Source organism: Equus przewalskii, chromosome 1, assembly GCF_037783145.1.
Source record: "Equus przewalskii isolate Varuska chromosome 1, EquPr2, whole genome shotgun sequence".
Taxonomy (NCBI): domain Eukaryota; kingdom Metazoa; phylum Chordata; class Mammalia; order Perissodactyla; family Equidae; genus Equus; species Equus przewalskii.
The window spans coordinates 61984198-62009056 of NC_091831.1; the positions used below are offsets into that span (position 1 = coordinate 61984198).

The 24859-nt window shown below is 34.1% G+C and overlaps 1 protein-coding gene across 6 annotated transcripts in view; it reads left to right on the plus strand.

Moving 5' to 3' along the window:
* Nucleotides 1-24859, plus strand: part of ADK (adenosine kinase) — a 523395-nt gene that overhangs the window by 128978 nt on the left and 369558 nt on the right. The window lies entirely within an intron of this gene.

Consider the following 24859-nt stretch of genomic DNA (forward strand, 5'->3'; position numbering starts at 1 on the left):
GGCCAATCAGGGTCATCCTATTTTTTGTGCTAGTAATTCGTTAAGACATGGGCATGTGACTCATATCTGGCCAATGAGACGAGAGGGAGGTTTTATGAGGGGCTTCTAGGGAATTCCCCCCCCCCCCCCCGCCCCGCCTGTTGTCCATTTAGATGGGTACTTGAAATTGTGGGACCTGTTTTGTAACCATATGAGGGTTGTACTCAAATCAAAACACTGCTTTGAGTATAAAATAAAAACTGTATGACAGAGTGAAAAGATAGAATCTGGATCCTGAATGCTCCTGTTTAGCTGCTAAATGACTCAATCCTAAAGCTACCCTGCCTCGGGACTAAGTCTTATATGAAATTAGAGGAAATTTCTTAGGTTCTGTGAAATATATAAGAAAATTTATTAGGCCATTTTGATTTAGATTTTTTTCCCCACATTTACCAGTGACAGAAACCTAACTGGGGTCTAACATATTTACCCTTGATTTGAAGTACAATAGAAGACCATTGTAAGGCTTGCATACTATTAAGATATAATTAAAACAGAATTAGTAGACAATTTTAGTGTCAATGTACGTAATTTAATTGGGATAGAAGCTAGAGATGATATGTTCTAGAAAATAGATATGTTAAAAAAATCAAGATTCAGTTGAGTAAATTTGACAATCTAATTGGTTTTATTTAACAATTCATGAGTGGGGCAGCGTCCATCTAGCAAATAGAAAGGAACTCCAAAGAACTGTACAAAATGGAAGCCTTTTATGGACAGTGGAGGGCAGAAAAGGAAGTTTCTTACAGAGAGTAGGTTGTTTCAGGCAAGGTCACCTTCCTTTGGGGGAAAGGTGGGGGTCTAAAAGGCAGATTATCTCACTAGTGCTAACCAGGTAACTCCAGATTGGAATCAATCCAGATTGGAATCAATCTGGAAGGTCACATTCCTGGGAGAGGCTGAAACTGTATTTAGCTTAGATATTAAGGTTTAATTAGCTGATGTGGGGCTTAGCACAAGTGACTCAATTTTGGGCCTGTTTCTTTCTTTTTCTTTTAACATGTTGTTATGTTATAGTAGCAGAGTATCATTGAGGAAGTCTGACTATTTTAAGTGTTTTTGTAGATAAAAGGAATAGAAAATAGGTCTTGAAATTAGGGTAGGAAATAGAGATGGATGTACTTTGTAGTCACTTGTTTCAGGGTTCCTCACGTACACAGCCTCTTCAAGGCCCTTTGAGGAGCCCAAGCAATATTTAGGCTATATGGGACCGCCGTCATATCTGTTGTCTGTCACTGACTGAAATGTTATCATGCGGTGCATGGTTTTATAACCAAACTATTAACAGCTTTGTCTCTGGAGAGTATAACTGCAGTAAACTCTCATTCTATTTCTGATTTTTTAATTAGTATAAATTATAATTGCAAAATTATAAAAATTCTTCTTTTTTGGTTCCAAGTACAGGTATATTACATGTTCCTTATGAAAGATCAAAGTGGGGGCCAGCCCTGTGGCCGAGTGGTTAAGTTCGCGCACTCCACTTCAGTGGCCCAGGGTTTTGCCAGTTGTGATCAGAGTCAGGAAAAGCTTCACAGTGGAGATGGGCTTAAGTTTAGTTGAAGGAAGAGTAAGATTTCATCAAGTGGAGGTGGCAGAGAAAGCATTCTGACATGGACAGCATGTGAAAAGGCAGGGAAGCCAGAGAGAAGCATAGTTATTAGTTTTGTCTCCCTGGAGCATTTTGTAAGTTGTATTGAGTATTCTGAGATGACAGAAAAGCAAGCAGGGATCATTTCATGGAGAAATATGCTAAGAAGATTGAAGGATTTTAAGCAGGTGATGTGTTCAAATTTGCAGTTTTGAAAGGGTACTTAATATTATCCTGGTTATAATTTTGGCAGATTTGGCAAGAAGTGATTGTTACAATAGTGAATTAATACAAAAAGGAATTTGGAATGCTATTTGTCTTCAAAGACCTTCTTGAACATTATCTTACCTATCTTCCAAACCTGCTAAGTGAAGTAGATGTCTTTGAGGAAAAAAATGTTTTTGGAAATTTTACAGATTTAAACTTTTTCAAGATTTCACTTACTCAGATCATTGGGCTAATGAGTTATGAGCAGAAGTGAAATGTCTTTTTCCTGGGCTGGAGTGTTTAATTACCACAGCAAGACTGTTCCAGACCTCTCTTTCCATCTTCCATGATGACTGGCAGAATTTGAGATGGTGATTGCTCCATCATCTTGGGTACTGAAATGAAAATACATGGAGTAGAGCCTTAGATGACCCATGAACATCCAATATAAGTGAGATAAAGACTTTATTGTTTTAAGCCACTGACATTTTGCACTTGTTACCTGAACTTTACCTGACCTGTCTTCATTGATGCAACCTGCATATTAAAATAGTCTTAGCTTAGAAGTAAAATTATTTTAGAAGGAATCATTGTAGAAGAATAAAAATTCATTGAAAAAATCTTGCCTGTCTGGTTTAGAGATATTCATGTACATAGTAATGGAAAAGTTTTCATAATATATCTAGAGAATGAGATGAGTTATTGTAAGTATGTAGAAGAAAGTCATTTTGAAAGAGACGAAAATTACCTCATCTTCAATTTGTTAACATAAATACGGCAAGTATGATATAAATCCATTACAACACTGGGTAAAAATAGAAGACAACTGCAATTTTGTAGGTCACTGAATTTAATCTTACGTTCGATGTTATTTTACAGTAAATATTTATGTATTAAGAAACCTAAGAGGCTCATTTATACTTTGATATTCAAAGTTCCAAAATAATTTATATTTAGATTTTTAAATGAGTTCAGTGATATTAATTCTTATTTGAAAATGTTACTAAAGCAATTCACAATTTATTGATATCAATTAATCATTGTGGGTAATTACCATTATCTGATATCATTAGAATAATCATCTGTATAGCTATAGGTACCTTAATCTTTCTATAAGACATTCTTATGGTGTTTTGATTATTATCATAAGTAATTATGAATAAGGAGCAAAAATTATAGTACAAATATACAAACCGTGTATATTTGCTTGAGATTGTTACCATTTACTGACAGTAAATTAGATTTCTACACTGAATGATTCCTGTTTATCTAGGCAATACATTTAAACTGTAGAAAAAATGCAGTGTAAGTTGTGCTGTAAATAAACTATTAGAAGTGAGCATCATAGTAAGGAGCTGGTAGTATATGAATTCACTGCAAACTTATTATCTCTGTGTCATTAGCATGTACGATAATGAACCTAATTACTATGGTTTTAAACTTGAGGGAGTTACCAATTTACCTGTGGAACTTTCTGGGCTGTAGTTACCACCCACAGGGTATTGAGAGAACTGCAGGCACTCCTGTGTTTTGTTGCTGAGATGCTCTTTCTCCTTACTTGCTTCTTTGTTGGTAAATTAATATTGGTTTACTTTTAGGGTAAGACAAATGGAATTTTCTGTTGCTTGATTACCTTCTAAAGGAGTTATGAGAAATATTTAAATATGTGTTCTTTTTAGTGTAATTTAGTGTTGTAGGTAGACAAAATATCGATAAGGATTCTTTTATTCACTCACATAAGTTAGCAACACCTACTATGTAGATTACCATAAATAGTGTAATTATTTGAAAAATCTAGGCTAAAAGATTAATAATTTTCTCCTTTTAAAGGATTAGCACTAAAATGATTTAGTTTCAGAGTACTTGGTAATAACGTATAGCCCTTTCTAATATATAATACTGTATCTTGGATCTTAATATAAAGTTGTGATGAACTTCTTTCTTCTGTTTTTTCTCATAGTGTAAATTATCTGTAATAAGCCATCCTAATTAAAGTTGGTAACTCTACAACTGCTTCAATTATACAGTAATCAATTATACACTAATTTAATTCTACTTAGCAGGCTACAGTACATCATTAATTGGTTTCAGACTTAATATAACAGATTTAGAAGTAATCAAAATTTGAAGCATTTTATTTAGCTGGGAAAAAGTAAAGGATCATAATATCAACTCTGATAAAGTAAGGCTCATCTCTTTAAAAATGAAGACTTGCATCTGTCGTTTATGTCCATTGTTGAGTGCTGTGGGCTGATATGGTGATTATATAATATCTTTAGATATTAATAATATAATAGTTTTATATTCTGCCCTTTTCCTTAAATTTTTACCTTTTTAAAATGTTATCAAATTATTTTCTATAACATGGTTGTTTAACATATAAATATGAGGATATACCGTAATGCATTGCTTTTCAACCTTCTTGTCATGGCCCGTATGGAATATTTATCGGTAGTTATTGTTTTTTGAACACATAAGCATGTGCTCAAGTGTAGTTTTTTAAGAATTTTGTTAAAAAATTAAGATAGTTAGATATAATTAACTTGAAAATCTTTAACCAAGAGATGTTTTGTTAAGCTTTATATTCTTGTGGTGGTGGTGATTTAAGTATGCTTCAGAATTCTTAGGAATGAGTTATGAACTCAGTGTAATAATTTTTCTCAATTAACTGCTCATTGAATTGAGTGATTCAGAAAAAATTTCATTACTTGTTCTTTCTCTCCGTCTTCATATTATTGGGAATACTCCTTGTCCTGCCCATCTTTCTTCCCAATAAATTAGTATTTTTTTGTTCACCTATCTTATATTTCTTTAAAGGATGTTCTAGGGACTGGCCCCATGGCTGAATGGTTAAAGTTCTGAGCTCTCCTCTTCAGCGGCCCATGGTTTGGGGGTTCGGATCCCAGGTCTGGACATATTCCACTCATCAGCCATGCTGTGGAGGCATCCCACATATAAAGCAGAGGAAGATTGGCACAGGAGTTAGCTCAGGACTAATCTTCCTCACCAAAAAGCAAAACAAAACAAAACAAAATTTTAACACCATCAAAGTTGATAATACTAGGAACTTTTTTGTATTAAAGTAATTTTTGCATGGGTGAAAATCCTATTATTGCCAAAAGGTTTATCATAAAATATAGCAGTCTCCTGCCTTCTCAGTTCTTTAGAAGCAGCCACTTTCAATAGTATTATCTTCTTCCTTCTGATATTATCTTATTTTTAAATAATGTACTCACTCCACTTTTCTTGATTAACCAATTTTAGGTGTTATCTATTGACTTTTTTATGGTTATTTGGGCTTCAGATCATATTATACATCTCGAGTTTTGAAAAGCTATGTAATAATTTTGGTTGAATCTATACTCAGTATTTACATTATAATGAGCATGCAGGTATTGAATAATGTCATGCATTATATTACATTCATTTACTTAAGTAAACTTTTGTGTCCTCTTCTTCCTCTCATTGTGTTTATTGCCTTGCTTTTTTTTCCGAGTGCTTAAATATAGCTCCAAAAGCTCAATTTTTTTTTCTTGGAGACTTTTCTCCCTCAACTCTCTATTCTGCTTCAATCAGTTTTTTTGTCTTTTTTAGTTTCCTTTCTATGGTTCTGATTCTGTGACTTCCTTTTGTTGTTCTTTTGTTGGATAATTTGGTTTTCAGTTGTTTTCCCTCTTGTTAGTTTATTCACTTGTTTCACTGAAGTATATCTGCCAGAGATTCCTGAAAAGAGAATGGGTAGAAAATAAAACTTTTGAGTACTTCTGATCTAAAATATCTTTATTCTACCTTCACATTAGATTGGAATTTCAACTAGGTATGGAATTATAGGTTGAAAATAATTTTTCCTCAAAAATTTGATGGCCTTATTCCATTAGTAGCCAGTGTTGCCCATGAAAAGACTGATGTACTGATTTTTGAGCTTTATATGTGACCTATTTTTTCTCTTTGGAAACTCTTGGAAAGGATCTTCACTTTCCCCCTGGGATTCTGAAATATCTTTTTGTAGTTTTTCTTAGTATGGCTCTTCTTTTTTTTTTTCATTGTGCTGAGCGTGTGATTGGCCCTTACAGTCTAGAGACTTTAGTGTCCTTCCTCCGCTTTTGTTATACCTTTTTGGTAATTTTCTCTCTACCATTTTCTCTGTTCTTTCTCTCTAGAACTATGAATTATTTTTATTAACCTATTTCCTGTTAATGAACACTTCTGGGTTTTTCTAGTTTTTCACTAGCAAAACTACTCAGATTTATCATCTTTTTGGATGTACTTTTACAAAATTCTGCCAGTTTTTAAATAAGATATAACTAAAGGGAATATAGATTTTAATTTTTGAGAGATGCCAAATTATGTTTTATAGAAGTTGTATCAGTTCCTTAAGATAGAGTATCATAGTGTTTATTTACACCTGCTACCAATGTGATAGGTGAAAATGTGACATTTAACAGTTCTTTTCTTTTCTTTTGTTTTTTTAGAGGAAGATTAGCCCTGAGCCAACTACTGCCAATCCTCTTTTTGCTGAGGAAGACTGGCCCTCAGCTAACATCTATGCCCATCTTCCTCTACTTTATATGTGGGGCGCCTACCACAGCATGGCTTGCTGAGCGGTGCCATGTCTGCACCCAGGATCCAAACCAGTGAACCCCGGGCCGCCGAAGCGGAACGTGTGCACTTAACTGCTGCGCCACTGGGCCGGCCCCTTAACAGTTCTAATAAGCCTTCTTTCCCCTGATTATTGCAGAGGTTGAAAACATTTTTGTTTTATTGGCCATTTGTAATATATTCTGCAAAGGCTCCTTTTGTACTCATTCTGCACGCAGACCTGTTTGGCTGTTTTCTCTTACATTCATACCCTGATATTGGTCTTTATAATCTTGGCATTCTAATGGGGGAGAAACAGCATGAGAGAATCAATTCAAGGGTTGATGGGTTGAGGAGAAGATCTTTTTAGGCTGAGAGTGGCTGGCTTAAACCATCCCCTCCAAGCCTTTCTCCTGGCTTTGTCATTTTTCGGACAGAGGGATTGTTCCCAAGTATAAGTGCACTAGCCAGATGGAGCACAGAGTGAAGACCTTGCCATAAGACACAAGATTTTAACCTTAAAATTGGGATTTGGCCTTTACCCTGTTTATCGCTGCTTCCTCTGAGAGATGGAGGGTGGGATGCATAAAGCAAGAAGAGGGAGAAGCTTTGAGATTCTTCTATGCAAATTTCGAATTCTGGTGTGAAGCTCCAACACTGAGTTAGAATTACTTTTTCTGCAGTCTTTTTGATGAGGAAGATTGATTCTGAGCTAACATCTGTTGCCAATCTTCCTCTTCCCCCCCACCCCCCCAAAAAACTCCCATACATAGTTGTGTATCCTAGTTGTAAGTCATTCTAGTTCTGCTGTGTGGGATGCTGCCACAGCGTGGCTTGATGAACGGTGTGTAGGGCCACGTCCAGGATCCGAACTAGAGAACCCTGGGTCACCAAAGTGGAGCGTGTGAATTAACGACTCAGACACTGGGCCGGCCCCAGAATTGCTTTTTCAAGCACATTTATTTCCAGTTTTTCATATTATTTTGTCTTACCAAGCCATGAAGCATAGCAAGCCAACATGGAACACATTTGATACTGATGATAAATAGGCAGTTTCATTCATTGATTGTTCATTTATTTGTTCAGTCATATTGTGTTACGCAATAACATTATAGTGACACCATACTAGGGATTGGTAAGAATCTAATTGATAAAACATGTATTTTGTGCTTCTCAACCATAGGAGGACTGACTGATTCAAGAAAACTCTTGAATTCAGAGACAGGCTTTCTTTAAATGGAATGAGACATTTGCTTGTTTCTATTTTCTTGAACACATTTGTTACCTTTTGATTTTTAAAACTAGGAGAGAGCAGAATGTCTTGGCGGAAATACCTAATATATGATCCTTATGAGTTGTTCAGTTGTTGCAAAAGATAAACATTTAGTAAGAGGTTCAGCAAAGTAGATTAAATGTTATTTAAAACATATGTTATAATTGACCTCATAGCTAAATGACCTGGTTCAGACATCCATGAATTATCCCAAGGATAATTCTTATATAGCAAAGTTTTTTTCTTTTTTCCATGCTGAAAATACTTGATTTTTACAAATACTACACATGGGAATTGAATGAGAAGTCAAAAAGTCATAAGAAAAAGAGAAACCTTGCTTATATACTGCTTTTACTAGGAAGTAGAAAACATTTTTAGTGATAGGCTATGCTTCCTCATGAAAATACACTTGGGTATTTTAGACCTTTACAAATTTGATTTCATTGTGTTTAGTGATGGATGTTAGTAAGCTGAATGAGATGGGGAGAAATTAAAGATTAAACAGAATTCTCAAACTTTCAGGTGATTGTGTTCTACAGTTTATAGCATGGATTTTCTTGTTTTTAGATTTTCCTTATGAAATGTTTTAAGTATATAGAAAAATTTAATAATACTAAAACACCTATGTACCCAATATCTTAACAGTGTGCTGTATTTGTTGAAGGTTTGAGTGTGGTGAGGAGAGGGAATAAAACAATAGATACAGTTGGGTCCCTCTGTATAACTCTCTGCAATCCCACTCTCCCTCTTATCCCAAAGGTTACTGCTATTTCTAGCTGTTTTGGTGTTTTTAGCTGTAATACTTTTCTTAGTGCTTAAACTGTATATGTATATATTCATAAGCAATATGAGGGATTGATTTGAAGGCTCTAAAATATTATGTAAATGCTGTTTTACTGTTCTGTCCTTCAGATTGCTTTTTTGTGCAGTATTATATTTTTGAAATTTATATATATTAACGTATTATTATGTAATTTATTTTCTCCTATATACTACTACATGAATGTCACAATTTATTCTCTGATTGAAGACTTAAAAGTTTTTTCAGTATTAGAAACATTGCTGCAATTGAGGTTCTTGTATTTATATGTGTATGAATATGTGAGAGATTCTCTAGGGCTGTACTGTCCAGTATAGTAGCCACTTGCCCTATGTGGGTATTTAAATTTAAATTAATAAAATTAATTCAGTTTCTCGGCTGCATTAGTGACATTTCAAGTGCTGAATAGCCACATGTAACCAGTGGCTAATGTGTTGGGTATTGTAGATACAGATTATTTCCGTGATTCCAGAAAACTCTTTAGGACAATGCTGCCTGGGATTTATATCTATGTTTGGAATTACTGGTCATATACGTCTTGCACTTTACTAGATATTGCTGAATTGTTCTTGCCAGCAGTATCTGAGCATTCTCTTCCTCAGTTGTCTTGCTAAGAATTGGTATCAATAGAAGTTTTAATTTATTTCTGTTTTGATATGTGTGAAATGTATCTCATGGTTTCAGCTTAACGCTTTAAAAATGTCTGATGAGTTTGAGCATATTTTACTATATAAACATTTATTTTGCCTAAGGGTTCCTGTTTTGTGATTGCTTCTTAGTGTCCTTTGCTCAGTTTTTTTTGTTGGAATATTTAAAATTACCAATCTGTAGAAGTTTTTTGTATTTTATGGTTACTAATTCTTAGATTTTATCTGTTTCATCTATCTGTGCCCTTTATATGATTGTCTTTAACTTTGTGGTGTCTTTCATTTCATCCAAGTTTTGAAATTTGATGTAATCAAATTTATCTATCTTTTTCTTTTATGCTTTTTGCTCTTATGCCTTGTTTAAGAAATTTCTTCCTACTCAAGGTCGAAGAGTTTCCTGTATGTGTTCTATAGAGTTTGATCTTTCATCCAATTGAATATAATTTTTGTGTATGGTGTGATAGTTTGAGACTAAATTTCTTTGCATATGGATAACCAGTTATCCTGGCATAATTTTTTGAACAGTCCATATATTGAGTTTTCTGTATGTGTATGAGTCTGTTTCTGGGTTCTAATTTTGTTTTATTGGTCTGTTAATAACTTATCCAATATTTCATTTGGATTTTCTCTTTTTTTTTTTTTGCTGAGGAAGATTCACCCTGAGCTAACATCTGTTGTTAATCTTCCTCTGTTTGCTTGGAGAAGATTTGCATTGAGCTAACATCTGTGCCAATCTTCCTCTATTTCGTATGTGGGTCACTGCCACAGCATGGCCGATGAGTGGTGTAGGTCCGCATCCAGGATCTGAACCTGTGAACCCTGGGCCGCTAAACAGAGCATGCCAGACTTAACCACTAGACCATGGGGCTGGCCCCTGAATTTTCTTAAAACAAAAAGAACAATGGTGGTTAGCTCTTTAAGTCCTTTCCCCAAAATTGATTTAACTGATGATAAGCTAGAGAATTATAATTCATAATACAAAATATTAGAAAATTATGTTAGTATAGTCAGCAGAAGTGAACAGAAACATTTTTTGCTGTGATGGAATTTGAGGGAAGCTTGACTTAATTTTCAGAGTGAAAAAAATGGATGATAACTTTCTGAAGGTAAGAACTTCTAGATAATTTCAAATGGTGGATTGAGACTTTTTTTTTTACATCTAATTTTCACTTTTAATGGTTTTTGTTTTCTTCTGAGATACAGCTGAATCCACTAATGTTATAAATTGGGTTTATGGTTTGCTGTAGTATGAAAAGAAGAGTTAAAAAAAAGCAGCATGGGTCTTATGAGTAGTAATTAAGTAAATGGCTTTAGAGTCATACTGCCGGTCCAGTGATGTGCTCTTGGGCATGTGAATGAGATACTCATAGTAGTAACTTTACACAGTACTTGTGATGATAACCTACATTTAAATACCAAGGTACCTGGCAGAAATCAAGGGCATACTAAATTGCTGTTCTGGACAGTAACTGGACAGTCGTTTAGAGAAAGATGAAAGGAGACTTAGGGCAGCGTGTATGCAGATATGAATAAGAAGTAGATTTTGGAAGAATTATTAAAGAGAAAAACAGTGGGAGACTAGCTTGTGTTCCTTCAGCAGCGAAAAGAAGTGGAAGACGGTAAGTCAGAAAATGACCAGTACAGGACACTAGGCGGTGCCATTAGCCTAGACTACTTATTTGATATCTCTGGAGGCTAAATAGCCTCAGGGTAGAAGGATTGAAAGGCAGTCGCAAAGTAAGGAGTTAGTCAGGAATTGCTTGTATATTAAAGATGTGAATTGTTTTATTCAGTATTTTTCAAAGTAATATGATAGTTTTTGATGTTTTCTCCTCCAGTGATCATTTTGAAGTTTCCTGTTTTAAAGCAGTTTGTCCATCAAATAAACTGTATTTTAAAAGTAACAATCTATTTCTAATTTTAAAAAAGATTATATGTAAAAATGTATTTTTATTCAGAACTCATATTAAAACAAGATAACTAAAGTTTTCATATTGAAATGATACAGTCAGAAGGAACTTGGTGTTTTAATAGGTTTTAGTGGCCTTATCCCTGGTCAATGTATAACTCCACTAAACTTTTGAAATACTGAAAGTAGTTTCTTGATTCCTTTTAATCTCTTTTTAGTTTTCAGACTGAGAATAATTAAATACATTATTTGATTTCTGGAGATGATTTATGCCATTAAATTTTTATTGATAGGTGTGTTGGACAAGTCACAGAAATTCCAACTCAAACTGGCTTAAGCAAATGGAAATTTACTGTCACATAATTAAAAAGATCATGGTATGGCTGATTTCAGGTGAAGCTTGATCTAGTGGCTCAAATAATGTTACTTGGACCCTCTTCAACTGTTAGCTTTGTTTCTCTTGGTATTGGTTCCTTTTGCAAATAGGCTCTCATCTCCTGGAGGTAGGGTAGCTGCCAGCAGCTGTAGGCTTACATCTTTCTCACTCTTTTGCATCTGTTCTGGTGGCTCCAAGAAAATTTGTGGTATTAGATCATAATAGATCTGTTTGGCTTGGCTTGGGCTACATACCTACTCCTGCAATTGGAGATAGCGTTAGCACTGCTGGAAACTTTGCGATTAAGAGTGTTGGAGGGATGATTCCCCAAAAGCAAATTTGGAATCTTGTTATGAGACTAAAGAATGGTTGTAAAATGGTAATCGTTTCTTTAAGAAAGTTGTCTTAAAACTGTTTTCATTTCACTAGAATTTTTTACTTTAATTTCATCTTTGCTACTTATTAGTTTCGTGACTTCTCAGAATCCATTTCCTCATTGGCAAAAGTGCGGATATGAAATCTATTGATACAGTTTTTACAATGATGAAATAAGATAATATGTGTAAAATACCTAGCTTAGTACCTGGCATATATCATGTATTCCCGAAATGTTAGCTTACCTCTAAGCATGGTTATTAGCCTGACACTTGTGGGTTTTATCAACACTTGCTGTATGTCTTATATTAGTTTATAATCTCTGAATATTACAAATAATAATTTATAATAATTAATTTTTAAATTATTTAGTTTATTGATTACCACCTTCACTGCTTAATGTGACAGTTGATAGCTTTAGTACTATTCATGACTTACCTGTATTTTTATACTTGCATTGAATGTGCGGATTTAGTTCATGCAAGGTTTTTGTAATTAATTTATGTTGGGAAATATAAATTATCTTTAAAGACAGCAATAAATATAGTTAAATTATGATCAGTAGTTTTATTGTTTGGGGAAATAATATAAATGGTTTGTGTGTTTGAAGAATAGAAGGAAGTTGGTGGTAAGAGTTGAGAAAGATGAATGATTAAATATGGTTTAAACTTGTTTTTTAATTAAAGTGCTTTATTGCTGTGTGTAATATTCAGAAATGTATTTTAAATGTAGCATTAATTTTTCAATTACCATTCATCTTTATTAGAAAATATTGCTTATATTTATCATAATTTTTTTCCCGTCAGCTATAAGGCTTTTATAATGTATTCAGGTTAACTGTTGTGTAGACTCAAGAACCTCCATAATGGTTTTTAAACTATTTGAACATTAGATATTTGGTAACCCACATTTCCAATAACTAGCAATACACAGGAGATTCTTGATAGTGATGGAATAGAACTATTTTTCTTATAAGATAACATAGTGTTACATCATTATTTGACTTATGGCATATTTAAATTTGGCTAGCTGTAAGCTGTGTTATACTGGTGTCTTTTATTCAGAATTGATAAATATCAATGTAAAATATTGAAAAGTTCTTTTTACCAGTTTTCACCATATAACATTTTTAATAAAACCACATCAGACCAAAAGACATTGTAAACCGATGTGGCTTGTTATTTTATTGTTGTATACAATAAAATACTGTACTGTGTTTAACCAACAATAAAATACTGTGTACTGCGTGTAAAGTACTGTTCTGTACTGTGTTTGCTTTGTTAGTGTTTTAATTTCAATTTACTTTTAAGAATATTATATAGGTGTAAAGCTTTAAGAATATGAAATGCTGATGAGGAGCGAGGTATCCATCTGATAGTGGTTAAAAGTAGAGAAATTTTTTTAAAAAGTGAAAATTGGTTTATGCAACAACAGGAATTATATGGAAGACAAAGCTAGTGATTAAACACGTGAAAAGCATCCCCCAAATGTATGTATTAATACATTTAAAGGTAAATGTAATAAACCCATTCTGTGTTAACATAAGTAACACATTTTTGTGAAAAATAACTGTATTTTCCAAAACAAAAAATATTGAAAAAAGGATGGTATTGTTTTACATTTTTGCAAATCTCTTTAATGTTTGACTTAATAGAAGGCACGTGGAGCTTCATCTGCTTCTGCATTCAATCTGTTACAATATATTGTTTCGATTGAAGTATACAAATGAAATATGGCCTCACAGACATGTAGATTATACAGGTACAGCCCAGTAGATGTACTGAGAAAAAACAGTCTCTGAAAACACACATATTAAGACCCTAGATCTATTACCTTAAAAAATTCTCATAATGAAACAGAAATACACAAGCATCCATTCCGTTAGCCGCCAGAGTGATGTCATCACATGTTATGTAGCCTGTGGAAAACTTTGCTGTACAGTCAGGCAAGAATAACATTGTAAAAGGCAAATAGTTTTAACCTGTGGATTCCCTGAAATAATTTTAGGTACCCCTGTGATCTATGGACCACACTTTGAGAACTGCTAGCCTAAGCAATTGTAAGTAATCAATAAGAGACGTTGGTAGAAAATCTTTTGAATTTATAGCAGTCTAAGCATCAATATTAGATGTATGTTGACCCTATGTTAAAAGACCAAGAATTTGAGAATTTAAAGTCTATAGCAGTGTGTAGCTGCCGCTGATCAAACTTGTCAGAGCCGCAGAGAATTCTGTAGGCTTCAGCCCCTTTAAATGCATGTGATATCCAAGTTAGTGGTAGGGCAGCAATTGGGGATACCATAGCTGCTAAAAAGTTTCTTAAAACACTTGTGCAGAGATCATCAAGAAGAGAGAAATTCTCTCTCACAACCAATTTTTAGTGTAGACGAAACTGGAATATTTTGGAGAAAGAAGCCTGATAAATGAATACATATGCCAGCAAGTGAGGAGAAGAGGATAACAATGTAATCTACTTGACAGGATGGTATATAGGGACTAGTCACCTTAGATTAAGGAACAAATGAGACTTAACTTATAAATAGGGGCTCCTGTATTGATAATTTTTCTTAGTGTAACATATATTCACCCCAATATCAAGTTGTGGAGGTTTTTGATACCTCCAGATTGGCAATTGTTTAAGTGAGACATGGAGACAGGACAGACCTTGGTTAATATTGTGCAGTAATTGTCATTTCTAATGTTGGAAATTTTAGGTCTAACACTACTGATTAGACACTTTAGCCATTTATGTTTTCATGCTTAGAGATTAAAAGTATTTCTGTTTTACATTTTTATTAAGGTATATTTTAAGGCAATTTTGTTTTAAATATATCATTTACTTTTCTTCCTAATAGTGTAATTGTAGTTATTTGGTATGACAAAGCCACTTAGCATTGTTGTATTAACTTAAGATTTTATTTATTTATTTTTTTCCTTTTTCTCCCAAAGCCCCCCAGTACGTAGTTGTGTATTTTTTAGTTGTGGGTCCTTCTAGTTGTGGCATGTGGGATGCTGCCTCAGCATGGCTTGATGAGTGTTGCTGTGTGCGTGCCCAGGATTCGAACGGGCGAAATCCCGGACTGCCGAAGCAGAGCATACAAACTTAACCATTTGGCCACAGGGACAGCCCCTGTTGTATTAGCTTAACCTTCTCTTTGATAAGTCCAGCAAACAAATACTTGTTTTTCCTGGTACGAACCAGCTACACTGCAAATCCATTGATACTAAATTATTTGCAGAGATTTAACATGAAGGGAAACCTTAATTATTTCAGAATATACTTATGTTATGATGTATAGATGATTTGTTTACTGTCTTTAATGTGACTTAGTCAAAATATATGTAGATATTTGCATAAAGGGGAAGTGTTGCTAATATCTTTTGCATTACTGAATGTTACATATAAAATTAATTTTCCTTATAAGGGATGTGAGAAATTTTTCCATTACTCTGTTCTCTTTCTTCTCTTCAATGTCTGTGAAAATGTACATTTAATTTTTTCATAATATAAGAGTAAAACAAATGATGGGAAGCAGCATTAGTTACTGGCAAAATCTGAAAGTGTTTGCTTATCAGCTCTCAGTCTCAAGTATTTACATAATTCTCTAACTATAAACAACAGATTAAGTAGGAGGAAGGATGATTGATCCTGACATTGACACTTTGAGTGTAACTCTTACCTCATCTAAGAGCACTCTTGCTCATATGCTTCAATGACACTGATCTTTGTTTTGTTTCTTGAACAGGTGCTCATTCCTACCTTGGAACCTTTGCATGTGTTGTTTTCCTCTTTCTGGAATGCTCTTCCTTATGGTTCTTTTGTGCTTCTCTCAGTTCTCAGTTCAGATGACACTTCTCATAACACTTACAGATACTGAAGTTACTTTGTTTCCTTGTTTATTATCTGTCTCTTCTAACTAGAATGTAAAGCTCCTTGAAGGCAGGAGCTTCATCCTCTTGACTTCTATATCCAGCTCCTAGGTAGTGGCTAGCACACAGTAGGAACTTAAAAATTATTGTATGAAGGAAAGGTTATACTTAAATAATGTATGATGAAAACATTAAAAATATGCCTTATTTTCTAATTCTGATTACAATTAAAAAGATTGTGCTTAATTTTATAGCCTCCAAATATTGATATTTTACTGCTCTTTGTTGTGATGGATAAGTTAAAAGCTGTGCTGTGTTTAATTCCAGTCGAGTTTGGTAGAAAAGTCTTCTACTTACAGAGGTTTGCTGTTAGATCATTTTGTCAATTATTCCTTTGTAACTACTTACTTCATTTACAGCTTTAGCCAACAATTTACAAAGAAATTTAGGCCAGTAGGGCTTCCTGTTGTCTCTGAACATTGGTTATGGTTATTACGTTAAAGTTAGAAATTAACTGAAGGTAAATTGATGTCTTAATATTTATAGTTTATCCTTTTGTTGCTCCAAGTCTCTGTTAATGATTTCAGAAGTGTTTTATATTTATTTTTTATACGTATTATATGTTTTTAAAGTTTACCTTTTTCATTGGTTTTGTGAATCAGGATTGGTTAAAACTAATTTTGGTTTATATAAATGAAAGTTACTGACTTTTATATATAAATTTTTTACCCATCTACCATGCCATCTTCTCTTAAAGTTTTTTGTTAATATTTTTTGGAATTCTTTTTAGCTATGCAATAATAACAGCTTCAAGTAGTAATATATTTACCTCTCAATTCTCAATATTTATACCTCTACTTTCCTTCATTTTGTTTAATGGTGTTGGCTAGTATGATGTTAAATAATAGTGATGATAGTGGGCTTTCTTGTCTTATTTCTAACTTGGCAAATTGGTGGTGTAGTTATGCATTTCATGGTACTCCTGTCACCTTCAAAAAGTATGTTTTTGCAGACTCTTTCTAGTGAGTTTCCGCTGTTGGACTTGTGCCACACTCTGTGCTTTTCTTCCTGCTGCATGGCAGCTGCTTCTGACAGAGCTTACAGTCTACATTTATAGTGGTTCTATACCATCATTGATTACTGCATCTTTTCCTTTTAACTTTGCAATACCTACTTACTATATTTGTCTCCTAATTTTACCTGAGCCAGCCTTGGTGGTCTAGTGGTAATTTCCTGGTCAGGGAACCACATCACCCATCCATCAGTTGTCACACTGTGGCATATGCATGCTGCTGTCTGCTGAAAGCTGTGCCACCAGTATTTTAAATACTAGCAGGGTCATCCATGGTGGACAGGTTTCAGCAGAGCTTCCAGACTAAGACAGACTAGGAAGAAGGACCTGGCCACCCATTTCTGAAAAATTGGTTGTGAAAATCCTATGAATAGCAGCAGAACATTGTCTGATAGAGCCCTGAAAGATAAGAAGATGGCCCCAAAAGACTGGGCAGGTTCCACTCTGCTGTACACAAAGTCACTTGGTGTTGGAATTGGCTCAACAGCACTAACAACAAAATTTTACTGAAAATGAAGTGCTATTTTCATTGTCTTTGATTTTGCATGATTTCCAGTTAAGAAGAAGGAAGTGTTTCATGAACATTAGAAGTTCTAGTTAGAAGTTTCCAACTGAGAGTTGGGAGCATCCTGAATTAAGCCACAACTCCATTTTTCTTGTTCTTTATATAGAATTGAAGTATTTAGAGCTGCTCAGATTTGAGTGATCTTACTTGTCCCTTGGGGTACTAGCTGTCATAAAATCAGCTTACTTAAAGCAGACATTTTTGGTATAAAGCTATTCTGTCTCAGTAGTGCGTTTCATTTTTGTTTTTTGTCAAAATTGCCTTTGTATTTTCAAGGCAATGCTCCATTGTCTTCTGGCTTTTAGTGTTGCTGTGGTGAAATCTGATGCCATTCTGATTCTTGATCCTTTGTTTGAATTGTTTGTTTTTTTCTACAAAAGCCTTTAGGCTCTTTGTCCTGATAATGTCTTTGCATGAATCTCTTTTCATCCGTTTTACTGGACACATTGGTGATGGATTCTTTTGATAGGGATCATGTCCTTCAGTTCTGAGAAATCAGTTTTCCCAGCTTTGTTTTTCTGAAATAATTTGTTTGATTTCTTCCTATTTTCTTTGTTCTCTCTCTCTCTTTTGGAACTCCAATCATTTGGATATTAGACATCTTGGATTGGTCCTCTATATTATCTTTTCTCTTCTAATTTTATTCTACTTTTTTGAGAAATTTTGATTTTTACTGTCATATTTTTAATTTCAAAGGGTTCTTATTCTGATTTTCTTTTTTAGTAACATCTGTTCTTGTCTCATGGATGCAGTATCTTCTCTCATCTCTCTGAGGATATTAATAAGATAGGCTTTTTCCCCCCAGCTTTTTTCCTAATGCACATCTCCCTTTTCTCGAAGTTGTCGTTTACAATTTTTGTATATTTTAGCATCTGTCTTTCACAGTAGAGATTTTCTTTAAACGTCTGGTGATATTTACCTCTTTGCTTATTTTTAAAAGTGGGAAATTGAAAGACAATATCTGTGCTTGGGTAGGAGTTGTCAGCTGTTGGTGCCACTGTTAAATGATCTGGCTGGGCTGTTCTGTAGCAGAATTCCATGTTGATAACATTAGATTGTTTCTTAGACTATTTCAATTATAGAAAGGTTCCTTTTCCAACTTTCTGCCTTCTGGAGCCAAGAAGGAGAAGAAAATTGGAGGCCCCAAAGTTTAGTGTGTCAATTTTCAGTTAATCCTTATGTTCTCAATATTTTTTTTAGTCCTCTTTTTATCCTTTCTAGAAGATGGATCTCCTGTCTTCTGCCTGGATGAGAAAAAGAGGTGGGGTGTATGTCCTAATGTGCAGAGTACAGGACAGGATCTGGAAGTCTAGCTGCTTTTTAAACAAACTTTTATGTCCTACCTTTACTCCCATTCCTACAGATGCCTAATGCCAGCCAGTGTGGTGTCTTTTAGGGGTATGGCACTGTAAATGTGATTGCTTTCCAACTTTCTTCTGTCTTTCTCTGCTGCTGTTTAGGATTCAACTTTCTTGGGTTTGTTGAGTTAATCACTACTCCTCACTCTGCTTTCTAATATCGAAATTTTTGTCACCTTTGTTTGCTTTTCTGTTATTTTTGTCTTTGAGAGTAGTTTTAGTGGGGTTCAGGAGGAATCAGAAGTTCATGCATGTATTCAATTCCTTGCTTTTTGCTGAAAGCCTGATACATACTTTGAATTACTGCTTTTATCTTATTTTGTCTTTCTTAATTTAGATGGAAAATTACTGTGTGTGTATATATATATATATATATATATATATATATATATATATATACTGTATAAAGTTTTCTAGTGAGATATTCAGTTTATCAGAATTGAGATATACAGGGTTACAAAAAGGGGTTGCCTCATTGGATGTATAATGTTGGTTTGAATCATGTAAAGGAAATAGCAACTGTTGTATATAATTATATGCAATGTATGAAAATAGTATTGATTTGATGCTTCACTTTTCGATGCGTCACAAATCGATATAGTCATTTTGATACTCTGGTTTTTATCACTTAGATGCCCCTATGCCCTGTGGGAAGCTGTGTTCTTCTTTACCTGCAGGGGCTGAATCTAAATTAATTTAAGCCGGTCATGGTTATTTCATTACCTTTGCTAGAGATTGATTTAATAAGGAGTGGCCAGAAACACTTAAGAAGATGTTTATTGGGACAAGTTTTCCTTGTTTTTTGTTAGAGATGCATTAGGAAAGGGCAGTCTGTTTTCTGATCTTTGGACATTAGGTAAAGTGATACTTGCAACTATTCTAGCCATTTTGGATCACTAAGGGACAAAAGTCATCACATTAAGGATGGCACAGGGAAAACATGGAAAGAACCTAGGCCTGTGATGATAATGTTGAGTGTAAATTAACTAATCCTAGAACTCCTGTAGCTCCGGATGTTTTGTTATATGAGGTAATAATTTCTCTGATTGCCTTAAAAAACTGATCAAAATAACTATTACTTGTGGCTCGCTAAAAAAATCCTAAATAAACATTCTAAGGTTCGAATTACGTAAATATTAAAGCTCAAAACTGCAAGTTTCTTGGAAGTTAGGGATTATTGTTTTTCACTAAAATAAGCTGAATTGGAAACTTATATCATCTTCTTTCATTACTGTTGTCTTTGTCCATAACTTATGTAGATCTGACATTTTAGTTGTTTGGTAAAACTGGTAATTTTAATCTTTTATTTTGGTATAATTCAGATTGACCTGACATTTTAATAAATCTGGCTCCTGGGACTGATTAAAGAAACATCTTATTTGTTGAAATATGTACATTTTCTTCCTGAAATTGGTTTTCTTTTTATCTGTGACTTGTCCTACCAGAGCTTTTGAAGCATATGTTTTTTGATACTGACATTACATTTTTAATTAATATTTTAGATGCAAAAGGTGACAGTTTAAAAGATTGTTTTGTTAGTGGCTTATCCTTAAAAGAAAGTGGCATTTGGTTTTATTTTACCATAGAATTTAATCTTACATGTTTTTTGTTAAAGTAATGTTAACCCAAGAATCTCTTATTGAACTATATTTGTGGTGAGCTTTTTAAGGATGTTTAAGATTTCACATGCAGTTTAACTGATCACAGATGAAGTTGTAAATTAATACCTCATGAGTATTTGACTGCAGGGCATTGTTTGTGAATCAGAACTGCTTTGTTCCTATAAACTGTGAAAGGGGTTTAAGCATATGGATTAAAATTGCATGGCGATACCAATGTACTTATGAAAAGACACTGTAACTGGATCATTTAAAATGTACTAAAATATTCCGAATAGCCATAAATTATAATAATTCCCTTAAGCTTTTAAGGGTTGTAAGGTTTAGTTTTATTCTTTTGTTGGAGTTAACCACCTTAATAAGAAATTGTTTTGTTGCTTTTAAAGCTGTACGTAGTAATAAGAATAACCATTGATATACGATGGTGATGAGAACAGCTAAAGTTTCCTAGAAAACATGTAGTTTACGGAAGTGTTTACGGTTGTATCAAATGTATGCATGGAGATTTTTTCTTGTTTTCATTTAGGTCATTCTCTTACCAGAATCGGTAGAATGAATAACTGTTCGTTCATATCTTCTAGTATAAGATTATTAAATTTGTGTTGTTTAGTGTAAAATCAGATTTTTTGCTGTTATTTTGGTTTTACAATATATGAAAGTCACCTGATGTAGAATGTGCTGTTCTGGCCATAACAAACTGAAGTGTCCATGGAAAAAATACCAGAAAATAGGGAAGTCTTATTCTGGAAGACAGCAGTAAGTTAGAGGAAGTGGAAGCAAGCTCTAATTAACTTAGTTACTCAATAAGGCAAATCCTAGATCAAGCTTAGGAAAGATCGTTGGGAAGCTTTTGGAGTGTCACCCTTTTTAGACCATTTCACCTTCTTTGAAAACTTTGGTACCTGTTTTACAAATATTCTGTTTTCTGATATCTTCTTAGTTCTCATGTGGATGACATTTCTAGCACCAGTTATCACACACTTCCTTAAACTCCTCTTTTATAACTACCTTTATCTCCATTCCACTTCAGTGACCTTCTTTTCACATTCTGAACCTAGTCCCTGCTCAGAACTGCTTTAAAAAAAAAAAATCTGTATCAGCTTCCTGTTTAGCTCTTTCCTATCTTAGCTCTATTCTCTTTATCCAGCCTGAGTCGCATGGTCAGTTATTTCAGCTAGATTTTACCATTACCTTCAATTCTCTCTCCCTTTTGACTCTACCGGTTTCTAAAACTGGGTCAGTTTAATTGTGTGCCTTGCTTCTGTTTATCACAATTAACTTTTGTCATACTAACCGTTTTCAGCTATCTTTGATCCTTCTCCTTCAACCTTCACAAACAGATTGTTCACTAGCTCTTATTGCCATCTGAAATGGCTCTCAAATTTCACCCCTCTTTGCTACTTTACTGGTTATTGCCTGATTCATTATCTCTTGAATTAAGTACTATAGCCCTCTCTCCTCTGGCTCTGTTTCTTCAGTGGTTCTCTTTTTCCACCTTTTCTGTCATGAGGGATTGAATCCCCATCCAGTCATCCCCTCCTCCTCTTAATTAAGAGAAACTCCCTTCAGTAGTAATTCTCAATTGAGGCACCAAATCTTCTGGGTCTCCGTGTAGCATGTATTAGGTGTTGAAAACACCCTGAAAGTGATTCTCTTCTTTCTGAAGTCCCAATGGGTCTGTTGCAAGACTTCCTCAATTCCATCTTCTATACTGTTACAGGAGTCATCTTTCTGAAACATAGATTTATTTACTTTACAAATGTATGGCAGCTTATTTTTGCCAACTGCTGGATTAGCTGTTGAAGTAAAGAAGATAAATGCTAATGTGTTTGTCTTTGAGAAAAATATTAATGACAGTATATCTATCATTTACTGGAACTTTTATTAAGTGCTAGGCACTTCCTGGATTTATCCTTATAATAGTCCTTCAGTATAGATACTGTTAATCACTATATGGATGAACAAACTGAGTCTGAGAGAATTCTGAGTAGTCACAGCTAGTAATTTAATGAAAAAGCGATATGTTATGAGAAATACTTGAAAAGTGACCTCTAAGAGCATAGAGGAGAGATACCTAGTTTAGAATTGAAGGATAACAGTGAAGGTAGCCTTCACAGAGAAGATGATGCCTTAAGCTGAGTCTTTAAAGGCAAGTATGAAGTTAGACAAATAAAATGATAGGTAGCAAGGTATGTGTGTGGCATGGTTATACTTGTGAACAGTCTTTGCAAAAGACATACGGAGATATGAGAAAGCATTTTATGGGAACATCTCAATATGACTGAAGCGTAGTACATGAGTTGGGGAACTAAGAGTGATTTTAGTATATATAAAGGCATTAAACCAGGTTGTATTATATATACTCTAAGAAGTTTAGATTTGTTTTTAGTAGGTAATGGGAATGATTTTAAATAGGGGAGCTAATTGATTAAACTGTGTAGAATGGATTAGAGGAAGGCCTTTCTGCAGTCAGTACACCTGAAATTAGATATAGATATACATAGAAGACTTATTAGACTGTTGAAATAGCCCAAGTAAGAAATAAGGAGGTCTTGAAATGTGGCAATGAGATTAAAGGGGAAAAAGGTGGAAGTGAACGCTATTTGGGAGGTGGAATCAACAGATTGGCAGTGTAAAAAATGAGAGGAATGATTTCTCAGGTTATACTCAGCTTGGGAGAGTGGTTGTGTCAATCTGAGATAAAGCATATTAATGATAATATATGGAACATAATGTAGGGCATCCTTAAGGCCTTAATAGGCTCCAAATAAACATTTATGTAAGCTGCTTCCTAAATTGCCTTCCAATATTTTTGAAATCTGTTCTTCAACCTTGGCGAACTGTAGGCATTGAGACCTTTTCCTTTATCAAGCCTTAACACAATAGCCAAGAGCCCAGTTATGTTCTGGGTCCTAGGAAGGGGCACAGTGGAAAGTTCTAGGACTTGCCCATCTAGTGGAATCTGTTGAGTTTAAATAGCTTCTGAACTTCCAGTTTTCACATTCTCCAGCACTGAAAAAGACTTTTACTAGAGATCATTTAAATCAGTATTGTGGTTAAAAACAAACGTGACCATAACATACTAAAGTAAACTTTTAAAACTTCACTATAGAATCGTTTACCTGAAAGTCTCATTGTTTTTTTGCCAAAATTTATAAACTATTAGAATATTACAGTGAAGTTGAACTATGTTACAGGTAACTGTCGACACACCTCTGGAGTGGAATCTTGATAACTATTATAGTAGAAAACAGGATCTAAAGTGAGTAACAGTGCTACTTCACTTTTCTTTCTTAATATCCATAAATGTTGTTTTGCGTATTATACTGAGATTATTTACATGAAAAGCAAGTAGTGTTTTATAAGCCTATATTGCAGCTGACTGGGGGAGGGTGGGTACTTTGAAAATTGTGTCAGTAGGTAGGAAATAAAAATGTTAAACTGAAGCAGCTCATACTTTATTGTTGAATTGAGCCATAAAGTTGTGGCATAAAGCCTGGATTAAACTTTATTGCAACTCAAACATCTCTCTCATACACACACATATACACACAAAACCTATATCAACAAACATATATTCACTGAAGTCTTTCTTATGGCTTCTTCCATGAACTACATATCATTTTTGCTATGCCACTCTGCATTACACATAGTAGATATTTGATAAATATTTGTTGAATTGAAGTAAATAAACAATTCACTTCTCAAAACTATGTGAAGATTAAGCCTAAGCAAAGATGTCCTTTCAACCATGATGAAGGTTAAAATAAAATGTACCCTTTTTAAAAAAGTAACATTTCTTTCTGATTGTTGTGAATTTGGAAAATACATAAAAATAAAATGAAAAATATAAAGATCATCAGTAATTCCACTGTGAATAGAATACTATTGTTACCATTTTGTATTCCTTCCAACTAATTTTTCTGTTAAAAATGATGTGACATTTTTAAAAGAGATGAGTACTTCAGGAAAGTTGTTTCCGTTTCCTTTCTTAAATTGGTGCTGCTTTTCAAAAAAGTTGTCTCTGAAGTGATCTCCTATAATGAATCTTACGTTGATGATTTTTAAAAGACCCGTGCCCCCAAGCTTGAAATAAAGGAGAGATCATTCTCCTTTGTGGAAAAAGTTGAAAAGATGGAATGTATGATGTCATAGTACACCTGGAAATTGATGTATTTCTGTAGATGTATTGACAATTAGTAGTTTACTCTTTTTTAAAAGAATATTTTTACACTGTGTTAGGTTTCTTGGCTACATATGACAAGAAACCTTACCAGCACTAGCTTAAGCTAAAAAAGGAATTTAGCAACTCAAGTCACTAAACTGCAAAAGTATGGAAACAGTTGGGCCTTAGGGATGACTAAATCTAAGGTCTCAAAAGCTGTCAAATTTTTCTTTCTTCATTTCTTTCCTTTGTCCATCTCTAACAGTTATCTTCAGTTTGTCAGACTTCCTCTTTATACTTCTTTCTCTCTTTTTTTTTACTTTGATTACTGTGTTTGTAAGGGTCTTCTGCTAGCTTTCCTTCTTGCTTATTTGAAAAGCTATCAGTACTGTTGATTAG